The sequence below is a fragment of the Poecile atricapillus genome, chromosome 15 (genome assembly GCF_030490865.1).
Source record: "Poecile atricapillus isolate bPoeAtr1 chromosome 15, bPoeAtr1.hap1, whole genome shotgun sequence".
NCBI classification, from domain to species: Eukaryota; Metazoa; Chordata; class Aves; order Passeriformes; family Paridae; genus Poecile; species Poecile atricapillus.
In genome coordinates this window covers 15,231,974-15,243,478 of record NC_081263.1, presented here as the reverse complement: position 1 = coordinate 15,243,478, position 11,505 = coordinate 15,231,974, and the positions used below count along the sequence as shown (strand labels likewise).

General features: G+C 60.1%; 1 protein-coding gene across 6 annotated transcripts in view; it reads left to right on the top strand.

Moving 5' to 3' along the window:
* Nucleotides 1–339: 339 nt before the first annotated feature.
* The window catches only part of EPB41L1 (erythrocyte membrane protein band 4.1 like 1), a 64,393-nt gene continuing 53,227 nt past the window's right edge, over nucleotides 340–11,505 (top strand). For 5 of the 6 annotated variants that reach the window (XM_058850624.1, XM_058850622.1, XM_058850621.1 and 2 more), the window contains exons 1-2: nucleotides 340–471; nucleotides 8,676–8,725. The gene's annotated coding sequence lies outside the window, so the exon portion shown is untranslated. Of the gene's footprint in view, nucleotides 472–4,892; nucleotides 4,949–8,675; nucleotides 8,726–11,505 lie in introns of those variants that run through there. The other variant, XM_058850618.1, reaches the window with a different exon arrangement.

The window sequence follows — 11,505 nt, the reverse complement described above, 5'->3', positions numbered from 1 at the left end:
CGGTGCGGTCGGTGCGGGGCGGTGCGGGCCGTGCGGGCGGGGCGGTGCGGTCGGTGCGGGGCGGTGCGGGGCGGAGCCGTGCGGGTGGGGAGGTGCGGGCGGTGCGGGGCGGTGCGGGGCGGAGCCGTGCGGGTGGGGAGGTGCGGGGCGGTGCGGGGAGGTGAGGGCGGTGCGGGGCGGTGCGGTCGGTGCGGGGCGGTGCGGGCCGTGCGGGCGGGGCGGTGCGGTCGGTGCGGTCCCGCCCCTCCGCAGCGCCGCACCGAGCCCGGCCCGCCCCGCGCTGCGCCGCGCCCGCCGCTCGGCGGGGCACAGCGGGGCACAGCGGGGCACAGCGGGGCACAGCGGGCACGGGCGGGGCACGGCGGCCACGGGCGGGGCACGGAGCGGCCACACCGGCGGGCAGCGGCGGCGGCCGCGCCCCGCAGGCGGCGGCGGAACGGAGCCGGGCGCGGCCGAACGGGCACAGCCGAGGTGAGCGGCCGGGCCGGCCGGGGAGGTGCGGGGGAGCGGGGCCGGGCGGCGCCAGGTGCTGCGAGGCGCCTGCGAGGGAGAGGCGGGCAGGGCTGCAGCCCCGGGAGAGCTGCCCCGAGCCGGGCCTTCCCTCGCCGGCAGCGGCGCATCCCGCTCCGCTCCTGCCGGGATGCTGCGGGCGGGGCACGGGCCGGGTCCCCGCGGGGCTCCGGGGAGCGCGGCCGAGCGCGGGGAGGCGGCAGCCGCGTCCTGCGGGAGGGATGAGGCGACCCCCGGCATCCGCAGCCCGGGGACCCGCAACCCTGGGGATCCGGAGCCCCGAGCTGCGGCAGCGCATTGAACTGCCGGGCTGTGATTTGAGGGAGACGATTTACATTAGAGGGAGAATGTGGAGAGAGCCAGGAACAACTTGGAATGGGTCCTCGCATATTTCTGTGGTTATTTTTGGAGTACCGTCATATGGCAGGAGGTGGGCTCTGGAGGTATCCTTGAGCTCAGCATTTTCTCCACAGGCTGGTTACCCGGGAGATTGTACTAGAGGACCTGCGTGGCCCTTTCCCCATCAGTGGTTTCTGTATTTCCCATCACTTTTCTCTGGCTCTTTCCCGGGGTATTGTTCCCTCCGGCGTGCCCGGCCCTCAGCCTGTCTCGGTGGGGACTCTCCTGTGGGCAAACAATGGTCTGGGTGTGCTGGCTGGGCAGTCTCAGTGTGCTGCAGGCGATGGCAAAGCTGTGCTTCATTCAGCTGTGGATGGTGTGAGGTGACTCCTGATCAGCCCCTTCTCCATTGCCGTGGATGAGGTGTGGCTTCTCCAGCATCCCCGGAGAGACCAGCCCATGCATCCGTCTCCCTCCTGCACTTCACTGCCACTTTCCCTCCAGCTTTCTCATGCCTCACTTGTCCAAAGGGATTTTTGCTCTAGAAACCTCAGTTGTTACTCTGGGCTGTTCCCTGTGGGTCTCCACATGCACGGGAGGGCTCTGGCTGTGGCAGGCCCCTTGGACCACGGCTGGAGAGTGGCTCTGGTGGCCTTCAGCTGCGTGTCCTTGCTGCCATCGGCTGAGTTTGGAACTGAGGGAAGGCTGCCTGGCTTTGGGTGATGGTCCTTGCAAGAAGAGAATGAATGACTTTCTAATGATGTTGGTTTAGAGTCTGGCTTGGCAGGCACGGAGCCTGTCCGTGGGGCTCCCCGGGGTGCTCGGAGCCGTGCTCTCCATGGGAACCTGTCTCTGCTGCATGTTCTGGAAGCTGTGGCAGGTCCAGAGCTCCCCTCCTTACCCAGGGATGGCCTCTGGGTTTGGAATCAAGGACCAGGGTGCAGCTGTCTCCTGTGGGCTGTGAGCCCCTCTGGGAAGAGAGGATTCCCATCTCCTCCCCTGTTCCCACCATCCCTGTGCCATGGGGATCGTTTTCCTCAGTGCAGCCGTTCCCAGCAGAGCCCAGGCAGGGCAGGGCTGTGGGGTGCAGAGCCTGTGCTTGGCTGCCTTTGGCAGGGGATGGGTTCTTCCCCTGCTGGTTTGGCTGCTTCTGGATGTTGTCTAGAACTGCCTAAAGTTTTTGAATTTTATTAATTTTTGAGATGTGAGCATTCTCCAGAGCTCTTAGGGGCAATGTTTTGGTCAGGAGGAAGCCTCTAGAAAAGGTTTTTGAAGTCCAGTATGGGATTTCTGAGCCAAAGTGTTCCTGGCGTGCAGAATGGGAAGGTTTTGGTGCCTTCCCTGTGCAGTGGGGACACAGAGCGTGCTGGGCCCCCTTCCCTGGGCTGCTGCCATGGTTGCCACCATCCCCACAACCTTCCAGGGTGTCTCCTGGCACGTGATGTCTTTGTGGCCAGAAGGGGTGGCTGTCTCGGCTGAAGTCACTGCAGCATAGAATGGGGAAAGTCTTCTTCTACCCCCCAGGCAGCTGAGCTCCCTGTTAAGCTCTGGGTGATGACCTTGGTCCTGGTGAGGAGCTGGATCCCTCCCTGATTTACGGAATTACGTTAAGGCTTTCTGCTGGCAGCACCGAGCCCTCGTCCCGCGGGGGATTCTGGCGTCACTCCGGGCGCCCTGCCTGCCTTCCCCTCTCCCCAGCACTACTGGGGACTTCTGCTTTCCTACAGGAGGCTTCCAGACACACACAGACCAGTCAGGTGCCTGACTAATTCTGTCCCTAACAGAAGAAATCTTTCCCATAACTAATTAGGGTTTCTAAATTAGGAAGCTGCTGCGAATGACCTGTCGGTTAAAGGGCAGGGGGTGGGCTTGGCTAGTCCCAGCCTTGCTCCAAGCTTCCTGCTCAGACTCACAGGCATCACTGGAGTGTCCTTTGCCTTAATTCTCTTTGGCTGTGCACTTGGGCTATTTCCCTGCTGCCTTGGGCTGATGGGGAGCGTGTGTGTGCAAGGCAATGGGCTCAGTGCGGGCTTGGCTCCGCGCAGAGCGGCGTGGGCGGCTGCGAGGCCTGGGTGTAGTAGACTTCCATGCGGTGCCTGTCACTTGGAGGTCTGAGCTGAGCCTGAAGTTCCCTCTGCCAAAGGAGAAACACAAAACAGTGGCAGTCCCTGGGTGCTGGGAGCTCCTGCACAGGGAAACTTGTGCAGTCACAAATACCTGACTCTCACACGGCGCCTAAAAATGTGCTGGCGCTGGGGCTGTGACAGCGATGGCTGCGAGGCTCATTGTTCTCATTAGAGCAGTCGGTGGCTCTGAGTCAGCAGGTTTGGGTTTGTCACAGCCTGTGCAGGTCTGTGGTGCTGAGCAGTGGGGCTGGCCCTGACCCTGCTGCAGGGGAATGTGGGGTTTGAGCCTGGACACTGTGAGCCTGTGCTGTCTGTTGAGCCTGGAAGGAGTTGTGTCTGTGTGAGCTGAAGGACAGCCTCCCTTGGGAACCCCTTCCAGCTCCTACCCTGTACCATTCAGGGCTGTAAAGCTGAGCATCACTGCTGCTGGCCAGGCTTCCTGGTCTGGACCTTCATCATCCTCTTGTCTGGACTACAGGAGGTGGAAAGCGTGGTGGGAGGAGGCTGTCTGCTGAGGACATGTTGCAAGGCTTCCCTGTGGCTGCAGATCCAGCCTTCCTCTCCTTCCAGCCCTTGAGAGAAAGCCTGTGGGTTGTCCAGGACCTATGTGTGTCTTCAAGTGAAGAAGGGGAAATCTGGGCAGCTGTGTTTCCCAGTGTGGAAGCAGTGGCTGCTTCCTGCTGCAGCTCTCCTGTCCACACAGCGTGTCCCTGGTGCAAAGCAGGGTGCTGGGCCCAGGCCCCATGGATGTCCCTTGTCTTGGATGGCAGCTGCTCCCCCTGCCCTGCCTTGCTCCAAGGGGCTGAACTGCCTGGGGATGTGTGGAGCCGTAGAATCATGGGTTTGGGTTGGAAGTTCCATGGGCAGGGACACCTTCCACTATCCCAGGTTGCTCCAAATGCTGTCCAGCCTGCCCTTGGACACTTCCAGGCATCCAGGGGCAGCCACAGCTGCTCTGGGCACCCTGTGCCAGAGCCTCAGCACCCTCACAGGGAAGGATCTCTCCCTAATATCCAATCCTAAGAGCTGTTGGGCTGAAGTTTGGTATGACTGGGACAGGAGTCAAGGTTTGCACTGGGCAGGGAGTGGTGGGACTGTGTGGATTGGGACAGATAGCCCAGAGCCCTGGATAGGTGATTTGGTGCAAATTCTCGTGTCTGCTTGTCCCAGTTCACAGCTGAGGGGGCTCTGGATGCAGCTCAGAGTTGTCAGTGTCCTGACTGCTGTGTGCACATCCCCGAGCCCACTCATGCACCCTCCTCAGGAATGGGAGCAGCACACAGAGCCTTAAAATCTGGATGGTAAATCTCTGGAAGAGATTTTCTTTCCGTCTCCTGCTGCTGGTGTGTGTCCTGCCCTCGGCAGGGCACTCCTGGCTCCCTGGGGGCTCAGCAGTGCCCCAGCTCGGGTCTGCCCCAGGCAGGAGCTGCTCAGCACTCCGGGCTGGCAGGATCACAGCACCAGGGCCACGCTGGCCTGACCCTATTGTGCTCAGAACACGAGACAAATGAGGCTGAAGCTGCAGATCTGTGGCTGCCAGCAGGTCAGCATTTTCATTCGGGCACTTGGCCTCTTTGTGGCGGTGCAGTGTCGGGATCTGCTCCATCCCCCTTTCAGTGCCCAGCCTGCTCCCACCGGCTGTAGCTGGACCCTGGGACCACCAGGCTGGCTCCTGCTGTCCCCGAGCCCTCCTGGGGTCCCTGGCCAGGAGCTGGGGTGGGAAGCAGGAGCAGGTGCTGTGCCAGTGTAAAGCGCATCCTGCGTCTGAGGGGATGCTGAATGAGGATTCACAGCCCAGCCCTGCTGCCAGGTTCCTCCCACCGGCTCCTTCCTCCCTCTGCTCCTACTAACCCACTGCCGGGGCCCCTCGCTGCCTGGCAGCAGCAGAGATGTCTGCTGGTATCCTTCCCCGAGCATCAGATGGAGAGGAAAACACAGGGTGGAGTCAGCTCTCGCACAAAGGAAATGTTGAGGTATCGTTTCTGCCTTCGGTGCGTTTTTTAGATGGCTGGGGAGAGATTAAACAGGATCTTAACACATTCACAGCCCCCTTCCCACCTCATTTTCCTGTGAATCTGTTGCTGTCATGGTATCTTTTGGATGATATTTTTAGGTTTGCCTTTTCCTTTTTTTTTTTTCCCCCTCCTCTTCTCGTATCAGGCTTTTGAAGGGAAACACGTTCCTATGGGAGAACAGAATGAGCCATTTCACGAGACATTTTGTTATGGGCAGAAGGGCCGGGAAATCTGATTGTGTGTTTGAAATGACACATTCCCCTTTGTAATCAGCTCATCGAGCTGCCTGGGGTGAGTGCCAGCAGCGAGCTGTCCTGGCTGGGGGCAGGGGATGGAGCAGCCCCTCGCATCCTCCCCCGGCACCTCTCCATCCCCAGGCGGCTACACATGAAGGGCTCGGGGGTCCTGCAGGCTTTTCTCTCCAAGATCCCGTGGGAAGCAGTGCTGTGTGCTTGAGGGAAGCAGCTGGGTGTTTCCTCAGGTGCTGGAGTGTCTGTGCTGGCAGGAGCCCCGCGGAGTGCGGGGTGTGGTGACACCCGACAGAGCTCTGGGCTCAGGGATGCTCAGGGAGGTGGAAAGGGTGGTTGGACAGCTGGGGCTGCTGCTCACTGTGGGGAGGTGCCATTTTTGACAAGGATACAGACTAATGTTACATGGTGATGGTGAACTTTGCCAGGGGAAAATTCAGCCTGAATTCTCAGCAGTATTTCCCTTTAGGAGATTTACTCAAGTCCTGATAGTTGAAGGTCCTGTGGAGTGAAATGGCCAGAGCAAGAGAAGCCTCCTGTGATGGCTGATCTGGCTTGGATCTGCACATCCCTGTGTGGTAATGCTGTTACCTCTGCAAATTCTCTGGGGCTGTTCTTCAAGGAACCAAGAAACGCTTCCTGCTGGTAGGGCATGATGGCCATGGGAGGGTAACATCTCTGGAAGTGTCCAAGGCCAGCCCAGATGGGACTTGGAGCATCCTGTTCTAGTGGAAGGTGTCCCTGCCCATGGCAGGGGGTGGAACGAGATGGGCTTTGAGGTCTCTTCCAACCCAAACCACTCTGGGACTCCATGGGAGGAGTAAATTCCTGCTTGTCACCTTGGTCTGGTGTAAGATCTGTCTGTAAGAAATGCAGCTGACTTGGGGAGACCAAGGGATGGGCCAAGGATGTAGAGAAGGTGCAGCTGCCCATGCTGTGTTTTGGGGATAGGGTCACTCTCAGCCCTCCTGGCCACCTCCACGCTCCTGACAGAGCTTTGGAGCTCAGTCCCACCCCGTGGCCATGGTGGTGTGGCCCATGGACTCCTCTGTGTCTCCTGGGCTCCTCTCCAGCTGCACCCCCTGCCCCGTGTGTGCTCCTGCTCTGCTGGAGGGGACACGGTGAGTCCTTGTCCCTTGGTCAGACCCATCAGCAAGTTTGCAAGGTGCTGGGTTAAATCTGAGTGAGCTGGAGCAGAGCTTGGCTCCTTCCTAAGCCCCACCAGAGGTGCCTTCATCAGTGTGCCAGCACATCCCAGTGCCCGTCCCCAGGCAGCTGCCAGGGCCAGGCTGGCTGGCTGCAGTGACAGTGAGGTGGTGACAATGTGGGTCACTGTGGGATGTTTGTGAGCCTGGGGCAGTGTCTGGGGGTGAGATGCTGTCCACACCAGCCAGAGCTCTGTGGCAGGAGCTCAGGGCACAGTCTGGCGTGGGCTGCTGCTCTGGGGAGCTGCTGTTTGTGTTCAGAAGGGAGCAGGGTTGGAGGAGGCCTCGCTCCCACTGTCAGTGTTCTCAGAACACCTCCCTGATCCGATCCTGATTGATGCAGTGTCTCACATCCCGAAATGGCCACGGCTCGGAGCCTGCACGGCAGCCCCGGTGGCCACAGGGCAGGGGATGGTCTGAGGCTCATGGGGAGTGCAGGGCCTTTGTTTGGCAGTGTCAGCACAGGCAGATCAGGGAGTGTCCAGTGCCACTGCCCTGCCTGTGGTGGCTGCACCTCCATCCTCCCTCACAGCAGGAACAGGGTGCAGCCCTGGGAGCCCCGGCTGCTGGGGCCACTGCTGCCATTCTCCTCCTTCAGGGTCTGTGGAAAGCTGCCTGCTCTTGACCTGTCTGCCCATCTCTGCCGGGCATCTATCAACCCCTGCTGAGCTGGGATGAGAGAAATCCAAGCACACAAACCTGGAAGCAGCTCAGAGTACCCACAGAAATCACTGGGCTCGATAGAATGAGCAGGGCCACAGAAACTGCACCAAAGGGGGAGACAATCCCACAGACCCCCTGTGTGACCTGTGTCTGCTGCTGGAGTCCAGCCCGTGGATCAGCTCAGCCTGTTGGGACACCCATGTGTCCTGCTGGAGAGACAGAACCCTTCTCACAGGTCTCTTGGTCTGCTCTGACTCGTGAGCCTGTGAGCAGAGGAGGCAGGCGAAGGAGAGGGAGGTTTGTCTGGGATGGAGTGGTGTCTGTACTGGCATGGGACAGCAGCCCCCACACACCAGTGGCATCCCTGAGCCTGTGGACAGTCACACTGGGACACACGTCCAGCTCAGGCCCTGTGACAGTGGCCCTGTGGTGGCTGTGGGTGCCACCAGCACCGGGGCTGGGCACAGGGCTGCCCTGGGTGGCCACCCAGCCCTGCTCCCACACCCCAGGACAGCTGAGCCAGTAAAACCACATGGCTGGGAAGGAACCTGTGCCTGCTGGACAGGGGTGTATGGGAGTGCACCCAGGAGCAGCACATGGTGACATCCCCAGGGTGACAGACACAGGAAAGGGCCATGCAGGTGGCAGCTGCAGCCCCCTCCTCTTCACCTTAGCTGTCCTGCAGATCTGCTGAAAGGTGGGATTCTTTCTGTGGAGGTGCTTTATTGTGTCAGGTTTTCTGGCTGGCTCCAGGAGAAAAGCGGAGCAGCTTTTGGGAAAGCTGCTGTGGGTCGGGGCTGCTCAGGGCAGGCTGTGGGCTGCACACAGCTGATGTTTGCTTGTGGAGACTGAAAGGATTTTGCTGATTCCATGGGAGAGGTGAGAGCTTTGCATAGGCCTGCTTTGCTTCTGCCTAGGGGGAGGCTGGGCCTTACCTGTGCAAGGATGTGTGAAAATTAACCCTTGGAAAAGTGGGAGGTATCCCTGCTGTGCCAGACCGTGCTTCCTCCCCTGTGACGCTGTAGTGCCACTGGGCAGATTCTTCTCCCTCATGAGGTGCAGCTGTCACATAAGAAGAGGCTCTGAACACGCTGGGGGTGTCCCTGCTCACTGCTGGTTTTCCTCCTGCCGTGCTGGAGCTGCCATGGCCGGGGCAGCGGGGCTGGCTCGGGGGTCCCGCAGCCAAAGCCCTGCAAGCAGCTGCTGGCCTCCATCCACGGCATGGCTGACAAAGGGGGGGCACAGATGGCCTGAAAGGAGACCTTGGGCCGTGCCCAGGGGATCCTGTGGCACTCAGAGGTGTGTGGGCTCCGTGGCTCTGCTGTAGTAAATATTTGCTGTTCTCCAGGAAGGAGCGGGGCTGGCTGCACATCAGGAGAGCAAAACGACGTCTAAAGCAATCCACAGCTCCAATTTCCAGCAGGGAGATTTGTATGGAATTCAAACACAGCACTGGAGCCAGGCAGGCCCCCTCTGGTGACAGCTGTAGCTATCCTTCCGAGTGCTTGCCATCATCTCTGGGAAGGACTTTTCCCTTCTTTTTAACCAAATCTGATTTTTTCTTTGCAGGTTGTAAATCGTGCCCAAGCCGAGCGCTGAGAGCAGCCACTGGAAGCAGCGTGAGTTTATCCTGAAAGCTTTTGTTCTCCTTTCCACATCCCACATGAGGCTGAGTGGGTTTTGCAGCACAGAAAAGGTTGCTCAGCACAGAGAGGTGCTGCAGGGAGAGGAACCCCTGGGAATCTGGCCTGCTCCCACCAAAACACTGAACTGCTGGCCTTGGGCTTGTTGTGGCTTTCTTTGTGTTGGGATTGCTTCCTGGTTTAGCTGGGACTGGGACAGGAGCCCCTCTGCCAGCAGAAAGGTTCCCACAGGAGCTGCCCCAGTCCCTGTGCGCCGATGGAGCGGGTTTGGGGTGGCACACTCAGCTTCCCCACGCTGGGTTTCTGTGGCCTCTGTTGTGTGGAGGGTCTGAGGGAAGGATGTGTTTGCAAACCAGCTGGGGTGTTTTGCTGGCTGTGGATCCCTGCCAGAGCTCAGGCTCACGGGGCTGAGGTGCATCCCGGGAAGGCTGGCATGGCCAGGCATGGCAGAGGTCTGAGCTACAGAATTCAATTGCTGTGATGCTTGAAAGAGTCAAGGGCTTGTGTTCCAGGCCTTTTCAGGGACATCAGGGTCCCTCCAGCTGGTTGGACTGCTCCATTCCAGAGCCCCGCTGCACTGCACAGCTGCATCCATGTGAAACCAGATGTGAGCTGCTTCCAGCAGCTGGTGAGGGCTCAGGGTGGCTGGGGGGACGAGGTCCTGCTCCTGCTTTGGCTCCCTCACCTGCAGAGTGAGGTGAGCCTGGGCAGAGCTGCAGCATGACCCTCACCCTGGGCTGAGGTGGCATGTCCTTATGTGAAAATTGGGATGAGGAGCTCCACAGCTACACCCTGCTGTCCTGGCTCTTTCCCAGGTGACAGAAGTGTGTGGCATTGTGCACCACAGGCCTCAGAGCCTGCTGCCCGTGGGGTTTGGCTCCTGCCCACACAAGGCAATGGATTCAGGTTCTTCATCCAGAGGTTCCACACCCAGAGGGTGCTGAGCACTGCCCAGGCTCCCCAGGGAATGGTCAGAGCTCCAAGGCTGCCAGAGCTCCAGAAGCATTTGGAAAACACTCCTAGGAATGAGGTGGGATTGCTGGGGTGTCTTTTAAAGGGCCAGGGGTTGGATTGGATGTTCCTTGTAGGTCCCTTCCTGCTCAGGATATTCCACGAGTCTGTGTGTGTGGATGTGGGCAGGGGATCCGAGTCCCTGCTGACGGCTGTGATGAGCTGCTCTGATGGGCTCCTCAGGGCTGGATCTGGCTCTGGCTCACAGCAGGGCAGGTCTCCGTGTTCTGTGGGCAGTTTCTCACCAGCCCTCCTCCTCCAGGCACTTCTCAAGATGCCAACTGCACCCGTGCCCTGGCTCTGTAGGGAGAGCCAGGGGAATGGTGAGGATTGTTTTCCTGCCTTTGTGTGCTCAGCAGTTTGGGAGGGGGGTGACCAGTCTGGAGCTGCTGAGGCAGAGCTGCAGGCCCAGTGTCAGTGCTGGATTTCCTGTGTGCTCCTGCTTGGCCTCGGTGTCCCTCAAGGGTGGGGTCAGGGTGCCCTGGGCTCTGTGCTGGGCTCTGTACCTGGGTACCCACGGGAAGAGTTCTGTCCTGGGCAATGCCAGGGAAGCTCTGCTGCTGGATGGGGTGCAAATCCCTCTTGGGGTCCCCTGTGCTGGGGTGGCACGAGCAGCAGGAGGACACGTGCCATCCCCATGGTGACCCCTGGTGCCCAGCCAGCCCCTTGCCCTTGCTGGTGGCTTTGGTGGCCCAGGCACAGCTGGGGGCCCTGGCCCACCATTCCTCCTTGTGTCTCGTGGTGCTGGGTCTCTCGGAGCTGCTCTGTGTCCCTGCACTCCAGGAGAGCTCTCCCAGCCTGTGCCTGTCCCCTGCAGGTCCCAGCTCCCCCACAGGTCTGGGCAAGCAGATGGAGGTGTCCCCTGCTTCAGGAACCCTGCTGACACTTGGGTTGTGGCACAGGGATTGTGCTGGCAATGAGCTTCTCCTGTCTCTGGATTCCAGCAGCTCCCTCACAGCTGTATCCCAGCTCCTGGGCAGGGTTCCTGCCTGCTGGGGTTGGGTGGGGACAGGTTCTGTGGGAGCCTGCTCAAAGGACATGGTCACCCACCTGATGGTCACTGTAGGTCCCTTCCAAATGAACTACCCCATCCTCCTCAAAGTGGTGCACAAGGGGAAAATGACACTTTGTCACCACTTTAGACCCTCACAGGGCCCTTGTGGGGCTGCAGAGCAGAGGATGATGATGGTGGGGAGAGTGTTTGGCCCTTCCTTTGGACAGAAGGAGAAGATGGGAGAAGGCAGGAGCCTGAGTCTGTGCCAGGACTGGGCTCCTTTAGTGGCTTCCCTTGCTCTGGGTACAGTTCCCCTCCTTGAGCTCCTCTCTTCTTCCAGCCCACTGCTTCTTGCCTTGGCCCTGTGTTCTTGCCCAGGAGCAGCTGATCTCCCCTGGCTGCCCCATCCCAGCACAAGGCAGCTGAGCCCGTGGTCTCTGCCTTCCTCTGGGGGCAGAAGAAGGATGGGAGCAGCTCTCTGCCTTCCCTGGCAGGGGAAGAACATTCCCTGCCGAGGGGAGTTCCACAAGGGCTGCAGCACCCCTGCCTGCCCCTGGAGAGCAGCCCAGGTGCTTTGCTGGTGCTCCACAGAGGAATGTGGCATCTGAACTGGGCTCCCAGGGCACTGGCTGCTGCATCACAGCCTTTGGTTCAGCCTCCCTCCCCTGCAGCCCCAGAGCATTCCCGGGCTCTGGTGCCATCCCTGGTCAGGGCTGGAGCAGGAGGGGAGGGGTGGCTGCGGTGCTGGTGG